Genomic DNA, 18,227 nt, shown 5'->3' with positions numbered 1-18,227 from the left:
GAAAAAATAAAATTACAACTCTAAATTAAGATATGCTGTAAGAAGACAGAATTCTATAACCACATAATACAATTTGATCTACACTGATCCCAAGGAAGAGTTCCCTGAGGAATGGAATGGTACACTGAGAAATGAAAAATCAAGAGAGAGCTGCTAAGCAAAGGGAGAAGAAGACAATCCAGCCAGAACACAGTATATGCAGGCATTCAGCTGTGGTTTGCCACTGATCAAAATGGTTTACCTTCTTACGTGAAACAGTAAAAACCAAAATAGGCAAATAACATTAAGTAACACTTTTCATAGAATAAAGCAATAATCCATAAAAAGATAAAAAGTGAACAAATCAAGACTCAGAAATATCCCAGCTCCCAACATGAAGGAATTCTAGGACACGAAAAAGGGAGATGGATCTGAGGCAGACATCATGAACCTGAGAGTCTGGTAACACCGAGGCAGTTGGATATCACAGGATACCAGCAAGGAAAGAACAGTACTGGGAAGGAACTCTGGAGGTCTGCAGAGGTCCCACTTGGGTATTGAGCAGAGCCATGAGCAGTGCTTGACCATCAGAAAACTACCTAAAACCAAGGGTATATACTGGAAAATGTTACAGGAAATCCTTCCTGGTGCACCTAGAATTCCATGGCAAGGCATCCACTCCCATCAGCCAGGCTGACAAACTTCTAAGTCATGTAATGATTAATGAATTCATGAGAATGATTTTGCATTAGGAGTGGGGAATTGACCTTATGCTGAAAATTGTTCTTACCCATCCATCGCAGCATAAAAACAAGACTTGAAAGGAGCTAGCTGTTTATAAATAATTTAATTATATAATAAAATAAAGCTCAAGAAATAAGTAGATGCATAGAAAGTATTTTATTAAAACAAAATTAGAGTTGTAGAGATTGAAGTTGTATTGTCATTGATTGTCATGATACCAGATGGAAACAAACACAAATTACATAGTAAATGAAAATATAACATCTCTGAGGCATTGTGAACTGTGAGAAAACTTCAAATGTCTAATATAAACCCGAAAAGAAAGAGAAAAGCAGAAAAAATCTGAAGGAGAAATGGAAAAAAATATTTTCTCAACTTAATAAAAACTATAATCCCACAGACCCAAGAAGGATGAAGGTGGCAGAAAAGAAAATGAAAGTAGAATATTACTATTTTTTAGACTATTACTATCATATGATGTTGTGTAGGGTTACTTGATGGAAAACAATGGTAATCTTATACTATAAGTGCTAAAGCAATTATTAAAGTTGCAAAACCAAGTATTATAGCTAATAATCCTCCCCAAAGAAGAAGGAAGACAAAATCATAAAAAGTGCTTGATTAATCTAAAAAGAAACAAACAAAAAGGAAGAAACAAATAAAAGCTGGAAGATAAACAACATAAAGTCAGAAAGACCTAACTGTACCTAATAAGAGCATCAATTTGTCTTATGAATAATGTTATATTATTATAGACTCTATACATATTAAAAGAATAACAGTGTGATGATGTGAAATTTATGTGAATAAGCATCACAACTGATATAAAATAAGTAAATTCCTTGTAAGACAGAGACTACCACATCTCAGTCAAGAAGGAATAGATAACTGAATTGCTCTGTATGTCTAAATGTAAATAATGCCATAGTTACAAACCTTTCCACTAAGAAAATGTCAGATTCACCAGATCTACACTGGTGAATACCCTCAAAATTTTAAAAATCGGGAGACTATATAAAACCATTTCCAAAAGAAGAGAGGATCGAATTTGACCTCATTCTATAATATAAGCATTACCCTGAACCAAAATTAGAGGTAGCTAATTCAAGAAACAGAACTTCTTCATAAGAATATACAAATTCAACTATTTTTCAAACAGACAAGATAACCCCCAAAAGGTGAATGAATGAGTAAACCACATCATATCATAAACAGAATAGTATTTAATGCTAAAAAGAAATGAGCTAGCAAACCATGAAAAGACATGGAGGAACTGTGAGGCATATCATCAAGTAAAGGAAACCAATCTGAAAAGGTATAAACTATATGATTCTAAGTATGTGACATTCTCAATGAGGCAAAAGTCATGCAGACAATATAAAGATCAGTTGTTGACAGGGTTTGATGGGGGAGGAAGGGATGAACCGTCAGAGAGGATTTTTAGGGCAGTGAAAATACTCTGTAAAATAGTATAATGGGAATAGTATAAATTGTAAAATAGTATAAATGGAAGATCCCCCCTTCTCCCCTTCCCCAACTTTGTAATTCTCTCTTTTTCCTCTCTGTAATTCTGCCTTTGAAATAAATAAATAAAATTTGCATTAAACTTAACAGTAAATAAAATTGAACAGTACATGGAAAATAAGTAATGTTCAAATGAATGAGGGTTTATACTTGACCGTTATTAATGTTATTCATATCAATGTTATTTACAACATCAAAAAACAAATAGAAGAACTGTGTGATCACTATAGTGGGTAGTGGCATTTGACACACTCTTAACATTCGTTAGTGACTAAAGATCTCAGGAAACTAAGCATACAAGGAAACTTTTTCAACATGATAAACAGCATCTATTATAAACCTACAGCTAATATATGTAATAATGAAAACTGAATACTTTGCCTGTAATATCAGAAACAAGACCATTTATGTTTTCACTACTTTATTGAAGATTTAAAAGGCATTCAAGTCCTATTCACAAGCCTTATCAAAAATCATGGTAGGAAAACCGCAACCTCAAACTCTAACTTGAAGGACAGTGTCTTATTTTAGTAATAAAGTTTTATTGTTTTATTGGAGCTGATTTACAGATTAACTATGGCTTCTGTCACATTAGAATTGCAGACAAGTTGTTACAAAATCCCACAAATGCAGGGGCCAGTGCCATGGCTCACTTGGTTAATCCTCCGCCTGTAGCACTGGCATCCCATATGGACACCAGGTTCTAGTCCTGGTTGCTCCTCTTCCAGTCCAGCTCTCTGCTGGGAGGGCAGTGGAGGATGGCCCAAGTGCTTGGGCCTCTGAACCCACATGGGAGACCAGGAAGAGGCACCTGGCTACTGGCTTTGGATCGGTGCAGTGCCAGCCATTGCGGCCATTTGGGGAGTGAGCCAACAGAAGGAAGACCTTTCTCTCTGTCTCTCTTTCTCACTGTCTATATCTCTACCTGTTAAATAAAAAATCCCACAAATGTGAAATATGGACTGTCTTTAGTAAGATATTAATTGGAGAAATAGAATAATTGATACTCCACATTAAAAATCTGATGGAATGTGCCAAAAAACTCATAGAATGAGTAGATAATTTTAGCAAGATTGGAGAATGCATACTCAAGATTAAAAAAATCATCTGCATTACTGCATACCAGAAAAAAACAAATCAGAATTTTACTATTATCTCAACTTTATTGAGAAATATGAAATATAGATCTATGCAATAACAGTTGCAAAGATTATTGCCTAAATATTCTCTATAAATGAAGAGAACTTTGCTCATTACTATTCTCAGAATTATTTGTTTATTTATTTTTGTGTATTTACATATTTATTATAAAAGGCAGAGTGATACAGAAAGAAGGAGACAAAGTGAGAGAGAGAGACTCCATTTGCTGGGTCAGTCACAAAAGGAGCCAAGGACTCAATCCTGATATTCCAAATGGGTGGCAGGGGTCCCAGTATTTGAGGCATCCTCTGCTACTCTCCTAGGTGCATTAGGAAAAAAAATGGATTATAAGTGGAGCAGCTGGGACTCAAACCAGCAGTCCAATACAAGATGCCAGTGTCACAAGCAGCAACATTACATAAAGTGTCACAACATGAGACCCAAGATTCACTATTATTAAATCATTCCTCTCCCCACCTTAACCTTTAGAATCAATCAATTTCTAATTCAAAGCAGGCCAATAGGTTTTTTGTTAACTGACAAATTAATTTTGAATTCATATGGAAGTGCAAAGGATTTAGGTGAGCCAAATAATTCTGAAAAAAGAATAGAATCAGACTGATTTCAAAAATTATTATATATATACTAATTGTAAGAAAAAACAAAATATAAAAAAATAAAAATATAATAATTCTAATAGAGTGGTAATGATATAAAGAACATGACATATGTCAATGGAACACAATAGAGAATTCAGAAATAGATGCACACATGAACAAGCAGTTATTTTTGACTAATGCACAATAACAATGCAGTGAAGACATGCAGTATTAAAATGCATGTATTGACATGCATGTAATTAAAATACAGTATTAATATGCAGTAATAAAATGATTACATATTTATATTGAAACAATGAAATTGCATTCATACATAACATCTTTTACAACAGTGAATGCCAAATGTATAATAAATCCAAATTTTTAGCTGAAAACAATAATAAAACCGCTAGAACAAAGCATGGAATAAGATGTTTTGACTTCCCTCTAGGAAAGATCCATTAGATATGACAGAAAAATAAAAAGCTATAATTGAACAGATACAAATGAAGCACAATGAAAATTTAAAACCTGATCAAAATATATTATTTTTCAATTAATTTTCATTTAAGTTTCTTTATTTTCTCTTTGTTGCTTTGTTTTGCTTAAACATAGAAATATTTTATGTAAGATGTACAAACTTCATGAATTTCATATACACAAGTTTAGTAACAGTGATTTTTCCCACACTCTAACCCTTCTTTCTCCAAGTCAAGTTAAAATATCCTTGCAAAAATGCTTGATATCTATCTATCTATCTATCTATCTATCTATCTATCTATGGGTATCTATAATATAAAGAACTCTTCAAGCACAACGCATTAGAAGCAATCTAATTCTAAAATTATAAAACATTTTTAAAAAATGGTTCACCACACAGAAGATGTACAAATGACAAGTAAGCACATGGGAAGGTGCTCAAAATCACTAGTTATTTTGGAAATGAATATTAACCACATAATATTATTTCTAACATAATGCCTAGCAGAATGGGCTAATGTTTTTAAAATAGACAATACTTTGTATTTGTGAAGATACTTAGAAAGTGAAATTCTCATATGATGTTGGTGAGAATTGGTAATGGCTCCAGTATTTTGGAAAACTATTGGCAGTTTCTTGATTAGCGAATATGAGGACGTACAAGGACACTTTTTCTGGGTGATGGATATGTTAAGTAACTTGTTCATGATGATGGTTTCACATGTGTAGACATATAAAAGGTACCAAATTGTGCATTTTGTAAATATGACTTTTATTACATAGAAATCATACTTACATAAAGACAAGGGGGAAAACTATGATGTGGCAACAAACATCTAAGATTGTGGCTGGAATATAGAAAGAAGGATATAAAATGGTATAAGAGAAAGGCTAAAGGATCAAGATTCTTAACTTTATTGATGTGACAAGTGACAGCTGAGTTTCAAAAAAGAAGACAACATAACCAGATCAAAGTTTTTGAATGGATGTAATTATTTAAAACATTGATTTATATGGAATCCACTGACAAAGCAATTCATTTATTAATTAAAAAACATTTAGGATGTACTAACCATATATAAGGAAATGCACATGAGGATTTCAATAATTTGTGGGAAATTGGCGTTAGGAATGTATCTGTTACAAAACACATTTGACCCCCATGCATGATATTTCACAATATTAATTTCCTTGAAGGTTCCACGTATATACTCTCCTTCAGAAATATGTAAATATACAATTTTGATACTATGTGATATATGAGTTGATATTGGGATGAGTGTTTTCCATAGTGGTTAAGATTTCAGTTAATATGCTCCCATATCATACTGGGATCCCCAATTTTAGTTCTCAGCTTGGACTGCCAATCTAGCTTCATGCTAGTGCAGAACTCAGAGGCAGCAGGAGATGGATTATGTAGTTTGATTGGTGCCACTAATGCAGCAGTCCTGGATTGACTTTGTGACTTCCAGGTTTTCCCTATACAATCCTGGCCATTGTGGACACTTGAGATAAACAAGAGGATAAAAGTGCTCCCTCTCTCTTTCTCTTTCTTGTTCTCATTCTCTTTCTCATTCTCTCTCTCTATCTCTCTCTCTCCATCTATCTCTATCTCCATCTATCTCTATCTCTCTCCCTGTCTCTTTATCAGTGCCACATGAAAATATTTATAAAAAATTATAACCAACCACAAGGAAAATTTTGAAATGGAGATAATATATAAAAAAAAGAAATGAATTGAAGAAAATAATTTTACTTATGTTACAAATGTGAGCACACATACTAGGCACATTACATCTGCTTGTTTCCAGCAAAGTTGAAAAGAAAAGTATAAAATACACAAAAACAAATTATGAAATGAAAGATACAATAACTGTGAATGCTACATTAAATTGCTGGCACTCACTGATTAAAACACTGACTTAGAAATGGGAGTAATAACTATATAAGCATTTTGTTTTTAGTTTTTAAATAGTAATGTTTGATTGAAACAAAGTTTTTAAAATAAATTGAGGCATGTGTGACAAGAAAGAAGCAACTAAGAAATATGTTGGGGGGGTCCATTACTCAAAATATCCACATATCTTTATATATAGGCTGCAGATGAGAATATTCAGTTCTTAATTATTTTGACTGAAAATCAAATAATTAACATTTTTATAATAATTTATCCTAGTATCCAATTCTAGCATAAAACCTGTATTTACCAACAGGAAATTATAGTTAAATTTTTATGAAGTGAACACATGCAGAAGACTACCACTGTCATCTACCTACATAAATTTTTAAAAACTGAAATTTTAAGAGTTTATTGTGTTGGGAGTTGATCATGAGCCCCCAAAAGTACTGAGAATAAAAACAATGTTAATGATTAATTACAAAATATGGAGATAACTCTTCTAGTTTGGACTAAACATCTAAAAAAGGAGCTATTGTGGAAAGCCATTATTAAACAACTAGTCTTGACTTGGCCTTCCAAAATAGATCTACAATTTTAAAATTTTGGATAATGGAAGGCAAATTTTTATTTTTGAGATGCAGAGATAGAAAGAGAAAGAGATGCTGAGACAGAAGGAGACAGGATGAGAAAAGGGAGCTCCCTTTTGCTGATTCACTCCCAAATAGCCCCAACACTCAGGCTGGGCTAGGACTGCTTGCAATGAAGCCTGGTGCCATACCAAAGTCTCAATCAATGTCTTTCACACAGTGTCAGAAGCCCAGTTACTTCAGATGTCTCTGCTGCCTCCCAGGCATTAGAATTAAGATGGAATTGGGAACCTGGGCTGGTCATGATCTTAGGTAATCTGGTGTGAGAATCAAGTATATTAACCAGCATTTTAACTGATAATCAAAATGCCCACCCAAAGAGGCAACTCTTAAACAGAAAACAACTGATTAATGTTGCCTCAAACTTACGAAAGAACTGACCTGTAGCCATGATAAGAAGTAGGCTTCCAGAACCAGATTTAAATGTATTCAATCAGTGACTTTGGGCTTCTCTCATCAACCAATGTCAGTCTCTTGTTTCTGAATGACACCCCATCAGACACTATCTCATACCATAAATACAACTTGAGTGCCAACCGATTAAAAACAGTCTCACTTTAATAAGCAGGCTTCTATGATAGACAATTGCAAAACTTTTATGACTTTGAAAGTCTACCAATTGTTAAATTCCACTCTTTTCCAAAGACTACATATGACCCATAGCTTATCTGTTAAGGAAGACTATGCCTAAACAGCATAGGTCTCTATTACGATACAAGGTAGTAAACCACAGTATTATCTTTTTATTTGAAATATTGATGATTTATCACACCTTAGTGATAATTTTCTAAGTCCATTATATCTACTACCCATTCTTTTTGACAGGCAGAGTTAGACAGTGAGAGAGACACACAGAGAAACGTCTTCCTTCCATTGGTTCACCCCCCAAATAGCCGCTATGGCTGGTGCGCTGTGCTGATTTGAAGCCAGGAGCCAGGTGCCTCCTCCTGGTCTCCCATGTGGGTGCAGGGCCCAAGCACTTGGGCCACCCTCCACTGCCTTCCCAGGCCACAGCAAAGAGCTGAACTGGAAGAGGAGCAACCAGGACAGAATCTGGTGCCCCGACTGGGACTAGAACCTGGGGTGCTGGCACCACAGGCAGAGGATTAGCTTAGTGGGCCATGGTGCCAGCCTACTACCCATTTTTAAAAAACTTTTTTAGTAAAATACAAATGGGAGAACATGGCTGAAAATAGGATCTGCATCCATCTCAGCCAGGAAAAGTTTCAGAACAATGAGAGAAAAAACACATTTCCCAAGATTGTCTCAGGAAAAGCATTGGTAAAGAAGTGATGAGAACTACAAATTGCACAGAGACTGGAAAAAAAAAAAACAGCAGAGAGGAAGAAACAGAGCGTGCTTCCACTCCTGCCCAGGGCACTGGCCAGGGAACACCATATCTCTGGGAAAAGACTTCTAACTATACAATGTTAGAACTAATAAGACTGACTAAAGGAACACTTCACTAAATAAGTGATGAGAACTGAAAATGGAAGACTCCAAAAACCAGCAGGGAAACAAAGCCCAGCAGTACTGCTGCTGCTTCCTGCATCTACTGCCCTACACTCCTACCAAAGCCATTTAACTGGTGAATATCAGCTTTCTGGGAAATGATTCTGAATATCAGAAATGAGGAGACAGCTAAGGAAAAAACTTCAGTAAGGAAATGGCAAGATCTGAAAACAGTATGAAGACTCTGAAGGCAAACCATGGGAGGGATGGAGGGAGAGAGAGAAAGAGAGAGGGAAATAACAGCTGCTGTTACCACCCAGGGCTCCATAGCTTCCCTTTTAGGGCACAAAATATTGTCAGAACATGCAAGCAGAAAACATCATAACCCCCATCAACACCCCTGTTGCAGAGTGGGGGGGTTACACAGCCTCACTGATTTTTTTACAGTCTTGAGGGCTGAGTTGTGTCCACAAGAATACTTTGCTCAACCTGCCTTAGGAGGATCAAGAAACCCCTCTGTACCAGAAGACCCCAGAGACAGCAGGGCAATTTACAGAAAAGAGAATAGGCCCCTGTGAATCCTGCACTCCTGGGAGTTCTGGATCAAAGCCCTAGAGCTAAACCTGCTCATTCTGTCTCATCCAGGAAGTTCCCTGTGATTTTTTGGAACTAATTGTCAGGAGCAGCTGGGATTCATCCAAGAGGACCAAATCTGAGAAAACACATCCCAGAGTTATTACCATAGGGTGATAGGGGGCCAGAGGAAAACTCAAGCATAACTTCTGCATGTCCTGTGGGAACTGAACCCATCCGCTGGTACCCTGAAACTCTGGGACTGTTGCTGCTGGTGCTACAACTCCTTGAGTAGCTTGTCTTACACTTTCATCAAAGAGAAATAGCAAATTTCAGAGATGAAAACTTCAATAAAAATAATCAACTGGTGTCAATTTGTTAAGTCAACAACAGGAGTCACGTGCACTTACTCCTCATGTAGGATCTTTGTCCTTAGTGTGCTGTACATTCAGATTTAATGCTATAACTAGTACTCAAACAGTATTTTCCACTTTATGTTTCTGTGTGGAAGCAAACTGTTGAAATCTTTACTTAATATATGCTAAACTGATCTGTATATAAAGAGAATCAAAAATGAATCGATGTGAATGGAAGGGGAGAGAGAGTGGGAAAGGGGAGGGTAGCGGGTGGGAGGGACATTATGGGGGGGAAGCCATTGTAATCCATATGCTGTACTTTGGAAATTTATATTCATTAAATAAAAGTTAAAAAAAATAATCAACTGGGAGCTTGAAAAACAGAAAAGATCAAATAGAGGAAATAATTTCTAATCTGGAAATACTTTAAAATAATCCAGTCAGATGAAAATAAAGAGAAAAGATGAAAAAATAATAAAGGAAGACTGCATGACATGTATGAAACCATTAAATAAATAATCATATTATAAGGACACCTGAAGTAGAGGAAAAGAAAAAAAAAGTGTTGAGAACATACTCTTTGAAATAATCAAATAAATGATCTAATAATGTAATTCAAGGACTTATGAAAACAAGAACAAACCAAATCAAAAATTAGCAGGATGTAAGAAATGAATTAGAGTAAAAGTAAATGAAATTAAAACTAAAACAAATATAGTATTCAAAAAGCTATTTATTAATATGAACAAAATAAACCTTTAGCCAGACTAACAAAGAAAAGCAAGAGTGGAAAATCATAAGAAACTACTGTAAACAGCTATTGGCTAACCAATTGGACAACCTAAAAGAAACAGACAAATGCTTGAATACATATAATCTATCATGTTTAGATAAACAATCTAGGGCCTGGTTATTGTATGGTAGTTTAAACTGTCTTCTGTGATGCGGGCATCCCTTATGGGCACTGTTCCCAAATCCTGGCTTTTCAAATGTTCTCAAGTCCTGGCTTCTGATGCAACTCCCTGCTAATGCTCCTGGGAAAGCAGGATAAGATGGCTAACATCCTTGCGTGCCTACTACCCATGAGGAGACCCAATTCCTGGCTCCTGGCTTTGACGTGGCCCAGCCCCAGCTGTTGAGGATATTTGGGGAATGAAACAGCAGATGGATAATACTTTTCTCTGTCTCCCCCTCTCTCTGTAGCTCTACCTTTCAAATAAACACATAAATGCTTTAAAAAGAAAAAAGTTATCTTTCTATCAGCTATCCATTGACACTCTATGACTAAGTTGCTTGCACAATCCTATCCATACCCTTACACACACATCACATGTACATCAGAACATCAGAAAACTGAGAAAAGAGGGAGAGGTGAGGGTTCACCTGCCCTACACCAGCATTCACTGTAGCTCAGCAACCTCCAGTCCCTGAGTAATCAAGAGGTGCTTTATCACCTAATACAAATTGGGGGTGAAAGTACAAGATATCACTTTATCATATGCTCCACAGACTTCTCTCAATGGTTCAAAATGCTTGAACACCCTTTAACAGAAACTTTGAAGTTTGTTAGTTCCTCCAAAAAAAAGAATATATTTTCCAAATTCCATTGAATATATTACCATTTAAAATGTAGTTATTTTAAAGGCAGAGTAGCAACACAAACACACACTCATGCACACACACACATACACACACACAGAGTGATGGGAGAGAGACAGACAGAGAGAGAGACAGAGACAGAGAGTGAGAAAGCTATTCCATCTGCTCACTCAGTCCCCCAAATAACTGCAATAGCCAGGGCTGACCCACACTAAAGCCAGGAACCATGAATTATATCTGGATCTCCATGTGGGTGGCAGAGACTCAAATACTTGAACTGCTGCTCCCTAGATACATTGGCAGGGATATGCATTGGAACCAGAGTAGTCAGGACTCAAACCAACACTGATATGGAATGTGATTATCCTTAGCAGCATCTTGATCAGCCACACTATATCATTCCTGCCCCTGGAATTTTTACCTAAATAATATACCTATCTAGAAAATTCCCCAAATCCTGTATCTTTTGTTCTTCTCATTAACCTTTATCAAAATTGTCAGAAAACCCCAATTCTTATTATTTGTCAAAACCCTTATTCCTAACCATACCAGTATTATTCTTCTGAAAACCTGGTTCTCATTTCTTATTCTTAGATCTATTCTTATCTTTCTCCACTGTACATTCTCTCCTTCTTATCTTTGTACTGAGTACTCTAGACCTGCATCCTCTCAAAAAAAGAAAAAAAAAACTCACATACACAATGACAAATAATATGGAGTCCTGGGATTGAAATTAAGAAACTTGAGTTCACATCTCATTCCTGCTAATTACTATATCAAAATAAATCACTATAGACCCTGAATTCTAAGGTTCCCAACCATCTAAAAAATTGTGTGAATTGGATGTTAAATGCAGGATGGAGTAATACATGTGTTTCATTAGTCCCCAAGATTCATTAAAATCCTGAAATTTTCTATGTGCTTTTAATTCTGTCTACAGAAAAGTGGTAAATATTCAGTTGAAAGAAAAAAATAGAACAAAAGAAACAAGAAAATCAGAAAGAAAGTGAAAAATCAAGAAAAGATAATGAAGAAAATCAAGTAAGATAATTAGCATTAGAAAAAGAGATAAAAGACACTTCAGAGGAGTAAGCCAGGGGTATCTTTATTACCAAATTAGAAAGTCAGGAAGTAGACAAATCATGAAGAAATGTTATATAACTATATGCTATTTAAAAAGAACTTAGTGTACATGTAAATATTCCTTAAATTATTTCCTCTCTAAGGTTTATGATCTATGGCCCTACAGTTATAAATAAGTGAGATCTATCCCAGAGGTTTCATGGTGAAAAGATAGTGGTTGCCACTGAAGAAGTCAAATATATAGACAAACACTTGGACTACCTTGGCTAATTAGGACATTTCTAAAGCAAAATTAACACATAACTGGCTTTTAGAATTTATCTGACATGGATCTCTTATTTTAAGATTTATTTATTCCTTTAAAAGTCAGAGCTACACAGAGAGGAGAGGCAGAGTGTGTGTGTGTGTGTGTGTGTGTGTGTGTGTGTGAGAGAGAGAGAGAGAGAGAGAGAGAGAGAGAGAGAGAGAGAAGAGAGAGAGGTCGTCCATCCCCTGGTTCACTTCCAAATTGGCCGCAATGGCTAGAGCTGAGCTGCTCCAAGTCAGGAGCCGGGAGCCTCCTCCAGGTCTCCCACACAGGTACAGGGGCCCAATGACTTAGGCCATCTCCTACTGCTTTCGCAGGCCACATCAGGAGCTGGATCAGAAGTGGAGCAGCCGGGACTTGAACCGGCACCCATATGGATGCTGGCATTGTAGGCGGCGGCTTTACCTGCTGTGCTACAGCACCGGCCCCAGATCTGTTTCTTATCTCTGTGCTGCACATGTCAATAGAAATTAGGCTAAGGAGCAAGAAAATGGATTTGGGATCCAGGCAAGGTGAAAACAAAATCATGGGTCAGATACTTTTAACTACAGAATCATGGACTAATAATCCATATTTCTGAACCACAGTTGCCTAATAATAAAAAGTAATTACAATAACATCCTTTTCAAAACAGTTGTGATGACCATGAGAAATTACAAGTTACAAATGTTAAACACATAATAAGTTGTCTGAAACTATAACAATCAGCAAATACTAGTTTCTTATCTCTGCTTTCTCTTATAAGGTAGAATACAAAAATATTCTGAAAACTTGAGGTGGTGATTGCTCACAACTTGGAAGAATTTGTTACTGAAAACAGATTATGGGAGCACATTGTGGTGTCACTTTGGAAAAGAGTGGCATGGGACATTTCACCATCTAAGAAATGGTGCTAATACAAGATATAAAGGGGTCTTTGGGTACACATCTGGTATCAGAGAAGGAAAACTGGTTTCTCCTCACAACATTATTTGAACTCCTCTGACAGTTTAGAATGTGCCTTAATAATATTTCCCAGCAGAAAAAAACAAGAACCTCAAATGATATCATTCAGGTCCAGGCTAAGGTGTGGACTCCACATGGGATTTGTTTTATTTATGTTTTTTCATTTTATTGAAAGGGAAAGGAGTGATCTTCCATCTGTGGGTTCATTCCCCAAGTGCCTCCAACAGCCGAGGCTCATCCAGGTCAATGTCAGGAGCATAGATCCCAGTCTGGATCTCCCTCATATATGCTCCATCTCAGCTCACAAGCACTATTGCCAAGGCACAACATTAATGCATGCAACCTCCTGCGCCTCTCACGGTCCATGCTCTGCACATGCATGCCAAATCCCAGTGACCAGGAATGGTAAGCACCTATTGGCAGGGCCCTCCAGCTCTGATTGATTGGTTTACTTTCAAAGGGCAGTGGGTATTGGCTGACTGTTGTGAACGGACCTTCAGGAGGCTCCCTGCACCTGAGATAGAGGAACAGTGCCCAGGCCGCCTCTCTGAGTAGTGACGGGGGGAGGAACAGCTGTTTCTAAATCCCCATATAGAGTACATGGCTGACAAAATGATTTAACTAACAAAATTCTGTCTGTACCATGGCTTATTTTTAATGTACACATCCTACTGGGTATACTGTGTACATGATAAAAAAATGGATCTGTAACAAAATATTTTCCATACTTTATCATCTTGTGGGACCCCATCATTCTTTTGATAATATCCAACACCTGACTCCTGTAAGTTCAGAATCTTGTATACAAATCCATTAATGGGGCTGACACTGGGGCGTAGAAGGTAAAGCCGCTGCCTGTGGTGCTGGCATCCCACATGGGTGCCAATTCAAGACTCGGTTGCTTCACTTCCAATCCAGCTCTCTGTTATGGCCTGGGAAAGCAGTAGAAGATGGCCCAAGGCTTCAGGCCCCTGCACCCACGTGGGAGACCTGGAGGAAACTCCTGGCTCCTGGCTTTGGATCAGCATAGCTCCAGCCATTGCGGACATCTGGGGAGTGAACCAACAGATGAAAGACCTCTCTCCCACTCTCCCTGCCTCTCCTTCTCTCTGTGTAACTCTGACTTTCAAATAAAATAAATAAATCTTTAAAAAAACCCAATCCATTAATGGGGGGGGGGCTCAGATGGGAAAGTGAAGCTGGTTCTGGTCAGCTCCATGGGAGACCCAGGTTACAATCTAGCCTTTCAGTGCCTCCCTGGCCCAGCTCTGGCTGGATCAGATCTTTTGGGAATGAACCATAAAAGGGGAAATCTTTCTGCACCTTTCAAGGAAGCAAATCAATATCTTCAAAACCTGGATAATATTATACTAGATGAAGTAGTTTCATGTAGAATATATGGTTTTCAACTTATCCAATGTGTATCTCATGATATCCATTTGCATATATTGTATTTTGTTACAAATGGGATTTATATAATTTTAGTATCTTCAATTCTTTTAGCTATATATTGTTATATATTAAAACTGATTTGCAAGCCAACACATACCAGTTGCTGACATGACCAAGATAAGAGAGTTCCTGTCATTGTGAAATTTAGTTTATAGAAGCGCAGTTAGTGAAACAACATAGGAGACAGTAAGTCCAGAATGGTGCATAAGTTGGAAGCATTTGTTTGAATAGAGGATAATTATGATTTGTATCTTTGACACTTTATTAGTCACCTGACAGTTTTTAAAAGCAACAGTGTTAGTAGTAGCAATATTTACATCATTCTGTTGCAGATAGAATTGTATTAGGTATCTATAAAATATTATGTTCCACAGATATGTTATAGGCAGCAATGTGAAAGCATGATTTACCTAAAACTTTAGCCTTTTTACAGTATAATTTTTGTTTGTTAATAATGTAAAATATTCATCAACTATGTGATAATAGTTTTAACTCCAGCATTATATGTATATGTATGTTATATAACATGTAAACATTATTGTATATGTATATGGATTTGAAGCAGAGTTTCCAGGACATGAGCTGTCATTTGAATGTGTGTTTGTAGTGTTACAAGTGGTAGGTGGTAAGCCGGTGTCGCGGCTCACTAGGCTAATCTTCCACCTTGCGGCGCCGGCACACCGGGTTCTAGTCCCGGTCGGGGCGCCGGATTCTGTCCCGGTTGCCCCTCTTCCAGGCCAGCTCTCTGCTGTGGCCAGGGAGTGCAGTGGAGGATGGCCCAAGTGCTTGGACCCTGCACCCTGTGGGAGACCAGGATAAGCACCTGGCTCCTGCCTTCGGATCAGCGCGGTGCACCGGCCACAGCTCACCTGCCACGGCGGCCATTGGAGGGTGAACCAACGGCAAAGGAAGACCTTTCTCTCTGTCTCTCTCTCACTGTCCACTCTGCCTGTCCAAAAAAAAAAAAAAAAAAGTTGTAGGTGGTACCCTAACTCACTGTGCCACAAGGCTGGCCCTAAGTTAATTACTTCTGTGGAACTCCACTAAGCATCTCTTGTGGAGCTCATGTAGTCGGGATACATTCTGTTAGTTTTTGTTTGTGTGGTAAACAATTATTTCTCTGTCATTTCTAGAGGATCAGTTTGGTTGGTATTTTATCCCTGTTTATTGGTTTTTATTGTTTCTTTTCATCTTTGTCTTCAATTTTTTAAATACATGACTCAATGCTTTTCTGGCCTGTAAGTTTTATGGGAGTAAATCTGCTGTTACCTTAATGGGTTTTCTGCAGGCTGTTCTATCACTGTTTTTAGGATTCTCCACAAGATTCCAGATTTTGAGAGTTTGTTTATAATATGCTTTGGAGACTGCTGTTTTGGGGTTGAGTCTGGTTGGATCCCACTGAGCTTCCTGTGAGGATATGCACATAAGGATTTAGGTAGAGAGATTTCTAAATGAATTTCTAGCAAAAGAGTAGTAAATGGTAACTATCCTAGCTGGGATTATAAAAGGATATATATATACCTTTTATATATATAAATATAAAATATATATATTTTTATATATATATTTTATATATATTTATATATAATATATATATTTTAATATATATTTTATATATATTATATATTATATATATTTAATATATATATATATATTTTAAAGATTTATTTATTTTACTTGAAAGAGTTACAGAGGAGAGAGAGAGAGAGAGAGAGAGAGAGAGGTGTCTTCCATCTGCTGGTTTAATTCCCAATTGGCCACAATGGCCGGAGCTGCACTGATCCGAAGTCAGGAGTCAGGAACTTCTTCTGGGTCTCTCATGGGGTGTAGGGTCCCAAGGACTTGGGCCATCTTCCACTGCTTTCCCTGGCCATAGCAGAGAGCTGGATTAGAAGCAGAGCAGCTGGGACTCAAACCAGCATCCATATGGGATGCCAACACTGCAGGCAGTGGCTTTTACCCACTATGCCACAGCGCCAGCCCCAAAAGGTATATATATTTAAGTCTCAGAAAATACTGAAGTTTATTGTCAGAAAATTTGACTAATATACATTTTAATTTGAGGGCACACAATATATAACTAGAAAAGTCTACCTCTAAGTGGTTTTAGATGTGAAGTTTCATTGTAACCACTGCCTGTGTCATTCCCCCTTTTTGTTTAAAAGTGTCACTTATCCAGCATCTAAATGACTCTTTTAAATAGTATATATTTGTATGCTTGGGACTCAGGGTTATGTAAAAATTTCAGAGAAGATACATGTAGCCATTGGGAAAGTACAGTGGCAATAACATGCGATCTAAACTTGTGGATTTATTTTGGTTCTTTTAGGGGCTCTGCAGCTTCCATAAGCACGATTTTGAACAAGTTGTTAACTAGTGTATATGTTTATTTACACACTTATGAAACAAAATTAATAAAGTCAAACTCATGTTTTTCTAAACAAAAGCAAGATAGTAAAATGTATGTCTTAAAACAAATGCTTGTTAACATACTTCTCCCCTCTATCTACAGATTTATATTATAGTGCAGTCTGAACCTAAAAAATAGATAGGTATTCAAATAATAATTTATGCTTACCATCAAAGATGTGGAAATGCTAAGTCATGCTGAGACAATAAATATTAGAAATTCTCTGAAAAGAATCAAATAATAACTTACATGAACTCAGATAGAGCAAGTACACATAGTTCCCTTTGTACTATTTCCAAGTCTTCTATAATATTGTTATGTTACTGTAATACAAAAATATTAATAAGTGACATGCTGTGAGCCCATTAACAGCACTCAGGTATATCCAAACAGTGTGTCCCAATCACACAAGCATGCTGCTAGGATTGACAGACCTGCAGAAATAGAGGATTATCAAGTGGGAAGTATCAGAATCTGTCTTTGAAGTACACACACATTCCTGTGAGCTTCTAGATCTCTGTATTCCTCTCTTGCTTGCTTCATCCTAGAGTTTGAGACCCAATTACAGACCGAGTGGATCTAAACCACAACTACATCTCCAATGGTACACTAGACCTCAGTGATGGCACATATCCTGCCATGGATTCTGGCCAGAAACCCCAAGGAAGAGTGCTTACCAGTTTGGCATTGGTGTGGTTTAGTGTGGTAGTTTGGCATTTCTTGGCATGACTTGGGCAGATATCAGTGTCTACCTCCATAAGGCTGTGGCAGGTTGCCACTTCAGGGGAGTGTGACATATTTAAAGGCCCCAGAACAGGTAGGATTGATTAATGGCACACATCCTCCTGAACTGAAAACCAGGGCCTGAGGTCACCCTGTAGCTACACAGTGGGCACTGGGACAGAGAGCAGGAAAGACCACCACCACACAATTGTAGTGTCATTCACCATTTTGATGTCAAAAATCAATCACTGTAGTATGATCTATTGTGATGTTATAATCCAACTATTGTGATGTTGAATAATTATGATATCCAC

At 37.1% G+C, this 18,227-nt stretch overlaps 1 long non-coding RNA gene across 2 annotated transcripts in view; it reads left to right on the top strand.

The window, feature by feature from the left end:
• Positions 1 to 18,227, top strand: part of LOC138847159 (uncharacterized) — a 34,443-nt gene that overhangs the window by 15,634 nt on the left and 582 nt on the right. The window lies entirely within an intron of this gene.

The sequence above is a fragment of the Oryctolagus cuniculus genome, chromosome 19, assembly GCF_964237555.1.
Source record: "Oryctolagus cuniculus chromosome 19, mOryCun1.1, whole genome shotgun sequence".
NCBI lineage: Eukaryota > Metazoa > Chordata > Mammalia > Lagomorpha > Leporidae > Oryctolagus > Oryctolagus cuniculus.
This window is presented reverse-complemented; position numbering and strand designations above follow the sequence as displayed.